Source organism: Cyprinodon variegatus, unplaced genomic scaffold, assembly GCF_000732505.1.
Source record: "Cyprinodon variegatus isolate N-32 unplaced genomic scaffold, C_variegatus-1.0 Scaffold24, whole genome shotgun sequence".
Taxonomy (NCBI): domain Eukaryota; kingdom Metazoa; phylum Chordata; class Actinopteri; order Cyprinodontiformes; family Cyprinodontidae; genus Cyprinodon; species Cyprinodon variegatus.
The window spans coordinates 2032776-2040152 of NW_015150477.1; the positions used below are offsets into that span (position 1 = coordinate 2032776).

Consider the following 7377-nt stretch of genomic DNA (forward strand, 5'->3'; position numbering starts at 1 on the left):
TCATCTGTGCAGGCAGGAATGCTTTCCATGCAGCTCTCAGACACACAGTGCCCCTCCTCCTCCTCACATTCCTGCTCTGGCCTCCACCAATCAGAGAGCTGGAATCTTTCCTCTGACTGCAGAATCAGAAGGGGGAGGAGTTAAGGCTGTGCTTCACCCCTCAGGTCTCAATCTAAGAGCTCAGCAGCGTCAGGATGAAACGCTTCAATCTTTGCTTTCTGTTTCTGAGCCGCAGCTCAAAGTCAGCCGGATTCCTGCTTTAAGGAAAACTGAACTTTTCCTTCCAGGCTGCAGAAATCAGAGCGACGCTTCCTGGATTCAGCTGATCAGAAATGATCGGTTAGTCAGAAAGTGAGCAAAACACTGGCAGAATAAATGAACAGTTTAGATAACTGAACAGGTCAGAACCACAGAACCCATCAGGAAGCCAGAACCATCTGAATCAGAACCGTTTCTGGGTCCACCTGTTTGCTAACATCTGAGTCCAGGAAGGACGTGTCCCCCACGCGTCGTCCTCAGTGTCCCACCCTGAGTGTCCCCCTGTCAGGAAGAGGAGTCAGGCTGGAGCCCAAACAGCTGAGGAGGAGCGGACTCAGGCCCAGGACTGTCTGGCGGAACCAGAACCAGAAGCTTTGCTGTAACTTTGCTCCTAAGATCCTGTTCTATGGTCCAGACCTTAGCGGTTCTGATTCTACCGACCAAGCCGACGTCTACAACCAGCCGGGAGCAGCAGGGGGCCGGGCTTCATCATCCCACAGCTCAACCGGGCCTGATGGACGGTTCTGGGAACCTCCATTTATCACTCGGTACCGACGGACCGGGTTCCAAACTCATCAGCATTTTTTCCTTTCATTCTTCTGGTCCAGAACTCGTCCAGTCTGGGTTCCTGGAGGCGATTCTGAAGGAACATGCAGGTTCTGGAACAGGAACGTCCCACAGCTCCCAGCACCGTTCCAGCTGGGCTCCATGGAAACCAGTCCAAACATGGAGCCAGGAGAAGGTCCTCTGTCTCGCAGGGAGGAGAGACGGGACATACCGTCGCCATGACAATCCCCAGCTGATCTGAAGGCAGCGAGCCTGGATGGACGGTGGCACCACCAGGGAGGCATAGCAGGGTTCTGGGGGGGCGGAGCCAGAATAGGCCGAACCGCAATACATGATGGGAACCCGACCAGAACCTATGCAGAACTGGACGACTCGACCAATGAGCTCCTCGGCATGAAGAGCTCCATCTGAACGCCACAGGCTGGTTCTGATGGCTCCGCCCCTCAGCAGTCAGGACAGTAAACACTGACCTCTGACCTCTGACCTCACCCCTCCCCTCCCTCTGACCGACCAACAAAGGAACCGGGCCCTGATGGACCCGGTTCCTCCTTCTGCCTCCAAGGAAAAGAACTTCAGAACCAAATGGAAAAAATCCAAATCTGGTCATTTTTTCTTGAGGAGATAAAACAGACATTCTGCCAACGGAACAAGATTTATTTATTTCAACTGCATCTTATCTAAATATCTTATTTTAAGAGTAAAAATATTAATTCCATCGGCAGATTAAAGGGAAATACACTTAATTGAAGAAATGTTTACTTATTTCTGGATCATTTTTCCAGTTTATGAACCAGAAGCTCTGAACAGAGACGGACCTGAATGATGATCAACTGATGATCTGATCAGTTTCAGAAAATTAATCTGAATGTTTTTCCAACTAATGTCTAATATTTAGAATAAAACTACTTTATATTTATTTATATTCAGCTAAAGTTCCAGGTTTTCAAACATCTTTTCTTCATTTTTTTTATTTCAAACTGATGAATTTTAATGAAGTTTTTTTTAGCAGAGAAAAGAAACAATCTACCAACAAAAAGAGGAAAATATATTTGAAAGCAAAGGTTCTTCTCTCACCCATCAGAGTCCTGGTAGTTGATGTTCAGCCTCTTGGTGGAACCCAGCAGCTCTGGAAAACACAGCAGATCGTCGGCTTCAGAGAGAACCACTAACCGTCCCGCCTCTAACTGAATAATCATTCATCCAGAGAAATAGAGTACATGAAGCTTTATTTCATTTCATGATGTGGAAACTTTTTCTTTATGCTCTCTGAACTGGAGAACCAGTAGAAGGCCGTCCAGCAGATGGTTGGTGAGAGCAATGCTAATGCTAAATCTAATAGCTTAGCATTAGCATTGGTGGACCTGGCAGCCAGCTGGTAATTCAAAGGAAACAGCTTTAACTGATCTGAAGAAGAATTAAGCAGCTGAAGGAGTTTATCAGAACGGTTCTGATCCGGAGGCGTTTTAGGGTCAGAGGTCATGAAGCTCCTCCATTAGGTCAGAACATCTGAAGCTTCTCAGCAGCCTGACCTGGGAGGAAACCACAGAGCTGGAGGAAGGTGGAGGAAGGCGGAGCTTTTGGATCATAGCATGGGGATGATGGAGAACAGACTAGGTTATCTTCCTGATCCAGGAACATGCTGAGATCCCAGGCAGGGAGCAAACCGGACCTCCTGCATGGATCACCTAGAAAACTCTTTATGGGTTCAGAACCAGAACCAGGTGACCTGGAGCCACCATCCTCCAGAACTTTTCCTCAGAGTTATTTCTGCTGCAGGCTCCTCCAGCTGAACGCTCCACATCCTGCAGCCACAAGAATGCACCGCAAGCAGGGGGCGGTTCTGCAGCAGGCCCGTTTGGGCTGAAACAGAATCTGTAGTAAAAAGTCTGCAGCCTAAAATTAGACGGCTCTGATTACAGGTCTGCAGAACTTTTTTGTTTCTCTCTGGACCGGAGACAAAGCGCTGAACGGGCCTGCAGACCCAGCTCTGCTTTCAATCTGGGGTTTTCTTTTCCAGGGTTCTGGCTGCGCTCCAATCACAGCAACTTCCCCTCCATCTGGGCCGCTCCCGCTCTGAAGGACAGAATAAACCCGTCAGAGCGGCGCAGACCTGGGACCTTCTAGAGCGGCTCAGACCTGGGACCTTCTAGAGCGGCTCAGACCTGGGACCTTCTAGAGCGGCGCAGACCTGGGACCTTCTAGACTGGGATCACACTGAGCCGCTCTAAACCGACCCGAGCCGCAGATCTAACCTGAAAGGTTCTGATCATTGAAGCAGGATTCATTAATCTCTGGTCTGTTTTACTCTTAATGTTAGCAGCTTAATAACATGATCTGATCAATACTGTTAGCTTTTAAATGTAAATCATCTAATCATATTGACTGATTAAAAAAAGGAAAATTAAAAAAAATAAAAATTATTAAAAAATGAATTTATCAGAACAAAACTAAATCAAGGGGGCGTGGCTTAGAAATGAGCTCTTTGTCTCCATCCTCTACTTGTTTTGGGTCAAATGAACGTGTTCAAATAATGACATATTTGAGTGAATGAAATGAATCGAATCTCCATCAGTTACTGATTGATTCCTTTCTCTGTTTAGTACAAATCAGAGCTAGCCGGCTAGGAGGAAACTCCTCAGTTCTGGGGTCAGGGTTAAAGGCTAAAGCTAGCCTGAAACAGCTCAGAGCTAACTGCTAAAGTAAGCCTGGAATACCTTCAGCTAATGGCTAACGTTAGCCTGGAATATCTCCAAGCTAAAGGCTAAAGTTAGCCTGGAATACCTCTAGCTAACGGCTAAAGTTAGCCTGGAATATATCCAAGCTAAAGGCTAAAGTTGGCCTGGAAAAAACCTCCAAGCTAACATATAGAGTTAGCCTGGAATACCTCCAGCTAATGGCTTAAGTTAGCCTGTAATATCTACCAGCTAAAGGCTAAAGTTAGCCTGGAAAAACCTCAAAGCTAACATATAGAGTTAGCCTGGAATACCTCCAGCTAATAGCTTAAGTTAGCCTGTAATATCTACCAGCTAAAGGCTAAAGTTAGCCTGGAAAAACCTCCAAGCTAACATAAAGAGTTAGCCTGGAAAAACCTCCAAGCTAACATAAAGAGTTAGCCTGGAATACCTCCAGCTAAAGGCTTAAGTTAGCCTGTAATACCTCCAAGCTAACTGCAAGCGTTAGCCTGAAACACCTCCAAGCTAACTGTTAAAGTTAGCCTGGAAATCCTCTTAGTTAAATGCTAAAGTTGGTCTGAAACCCCTCTGAGCTAATAACTAAAGACAGCTAAAGCTAACAGCCAAAGTTAGCTTTACCGAGCTGAAGTGAAGCAGACTGTTCAGGGTTTCTAATATATATTTTCACACGATATTGATGAACCCAATGGCATGGAGCCCCCAGCCTGTATTTGCCAAGGGCCCTAAATTTCCTAAATCTGCCCCTGTGAGGAAGGACCTCATTGGGTGACCAGCAGGAAGTGGGCAGGGCTAGTGATGCAAAGAGTGGGGCTGCTGTTGGTTTCAGCGGGAACTGTTGCTGGTTCTGATTGTTGCACCGGGTCAGAACCTTCAGCTAAGCTGGACTTTCTGGAAACTGGGTCAGGGAAGGTCCAGCTTTCTGTGACCCGGTTAAAGTTCTGATGGAGCCCACTGTGGAGTGAAACCTAGGCTGAAGGATTGGTGGAGCAGAACCGGATTTATATTCCAGCTCAGAATGTTCTGGTTCTGTGAGTCTCTGGGCGCGCCGCTTCCCTCTGAGACGGGCCGGAGCCAAACACCCCCACCCACCCACTGGTTCTGAGGAAGCATTGTACTGGGAGGAAGGAGCACAGCGGCACCGGGTCACGGTCAGGTTACAGACCCACGCCCTGCTGCTCCAACATCCTGGAACCCACTTCCTGACAGGAACCGCCCAGCTGGACGGATCTGGATCAGTACATCTGGACTTCATGTTCTCCCAGACGGTCCAGAACAGTTCAGCTTCTTGGATCAGAGCCTTCAGAACTCTACTGGTTCTGTTCTGAGGCCCAGAACCACTGATCCAGATCCAAAGGAGTCCAGGAAGGTCTGGATAACAGGAGGGAAACTGGGTCGGGTCAGAACTCAGCTGAGCTTCTCTTCTCTACAGAACCCGTCACCCTGACCCGGTTCTACAGCCCACATCAACCCGGCTCCCTGCATGGTGGACCCAAACATGGGAGTGGACCGGGTCTCCAGCAGGAGGCCCGGCATAATGCTGGTTGCCTAGCAACCGTGACCGGAGGCACAGACCTCTGAAATCTGAAGATTCTATTTTTCTATTCATCCTGATATGATTGTTCTTTATTAAAGGAAAATGATTAAATTCTTATTGTCTCAGAGCGATAAATCAAAGCCATCATCCGACAGGAAGAAAAACGATTTAAAATAAACTCCGTAGTTCTGAGGTTTTGCTCTGATTCCATTTCTTTAATCCTGGAGGATCTGCAGCTGCCGCCATGAGAAGATGAGCACCAGAGATCACTAACATTGTTCCTCCAGAAACATTCAATAAATGATCTTTTCTTCAGCAAAGATTCATGGAGCAGCAGATCAAAGTCTGTAATCAGGTCAGCGTTTAAGCTCCGCCCACTGAAGGCTGCTGCAGAGAAACACCAGCAGCCGTCATCAGCAGATATCAGAGATGAACCAACCTCTGCTCTCACCTCATTCACTTACTGGGACCCAAAGACATCTTTTAGTCCCCAGAGACATTTTATTCACCGCAGACGTCCACTGCTGCTGAGCTGCAATGAATCATGGGAAATGTGGACCAGCAGCGATCCTCCTGATCCTTTCATCATTTAAAGGATCGGATTAGCCTTCAACACAGAGCTGTGATGGAAGCAGTCTATGAAGGGGACCATAGTGTCCACCTAATCCACCATGTCCAACATGTCCATCATGTCCACCATGTCCAACATGTCCATCATGTCCACCATGTCCAACATGTCCATCATGTCCACCTAATCCACCATGTCCATTATGTCCAACTAATCCACCATGTCCACCTGATCCAACATGTCCACCTGATCCACCATGTCCATCATGTCCACCTGATCCAACATGTCCATCATGTCCACCTAATCCAACATGTCCATCATGTCCACCATGTGTTCAGACAGGAAGCGAGTCTGAAAGGACGAGTTCAGGCTTTTTCGAACCTCCGTGTTGCCAGAGCTCCAGGTCACATGACTTCAACCTACTTTTCCTGTATGAGGACATCAGGTGTCCACGTTGGCATGGTAACCAGGAGTGGATATTTTGAACGAGTCAACATCTATAAAGCAATTTTCTATAATCCTTTTTGTAAAACTATTATTTCGTTCCATTCTCCACATTCTGGACGTTTGATGTTTCAGATCAAAGGAACCTGATCAAAGATGGCGTCCCTTTAAACGAAGGTTTAATTATCGGGGAAATCAGGATCCAAACCAGCCTGAAGAAAAGGAATGGCACCCTGAACCCAGACCCTCCTGTTCCTCCTCCTAACCGAGCATTAACTGGAGGAACTGGGCCGGTACCGGAGAAGGCAAACTGATGATCAAAACTCAACCGCTGGTTCTGACTCAGGGTGTTTAAAGCAGAGCGAGGCTCGACGCCGGAATGTTCCATCATTTCAGGGAACAAACATCAAGCTGACAGCAGAACAAACCGGATCAGAGAGACCGGGCCCACTGAGGGCTAACGAGCCGCTGAGGCCCGCTTCTTCCCCCGCCAGAACTCTGTGACGCTCATGACAACTGATGGAGCGAGACGTGAAGGCGGGCCCGGATGCACGGTCCGAGCGCATAGAGCCGCTGCAGGGCAGGGCAGCAGAACCATCCGGGACGGACCTGCAGAACCTCCACTGGGTCAAAGAGGAAGAGGAGCAGCAGCTTCATCGGCATAGGAGGAGTTTTGAGCAGCAGGAACGGTACCGACATCTAATGGGTCAGAACACCAGAACCAACCGTTCCACAGGCCGTCTGCAGTTCCTCAGACAGAAGCTCTGAACAGGTCCAACAGCAGGCGTCCAACCAGAACTTCAAGGATCTCCAGGTTCTTTTTGGTTCTGGTTCCACATGGAGAAAGGTCCAACAAGGAGAGGTTCTGTCATGTTGGGTCCGTACTCGGTTCTTGAGAAACGGCTACAAACAGAACCATTCTGTTCTCATGGTGTTTCCATGACAACAGGATCCATCTGAAACAAGAAAATGGGTTCTGCTCACAGGCGTGTTCCACAGAACACAGTACAGATCTCCAGAACCTCCAGTCCCGGTTCTAAAATGATCTCCTTCAGCGCTGACGGAACTGGACCCAAACATAACAGAACCTCTCCTTGTTGGACCTTTCTGCCATGTGGAACGAGAACCAAGATGAACCTGGAGATCCTTGAAGTTCTGGTTGGACGCCTGCTGTTGGACCTGTTCAGAACCTGCTTAGCAATGGCCGCCACAGACGAGCAAACATTAGCCCTGGCTAATGCAGACGGGCTAACGTTAGCCCTGGCTAATGCAGACGGGCTAACGTCAGCCCTGGCCACTGCAGACGGGCTAAC

At 48.3% G+C, this 7377-nt stretch overlaps 1 pseudogene; it reads right to left on the minus strand.

Moving 5' to 3' along the window:
- Positions 1-7377, minus strand: part of LOC107096706 — a 17825-nt pseudogene that overhangs the window by 1661 nt on the left and 8787 nt on the right.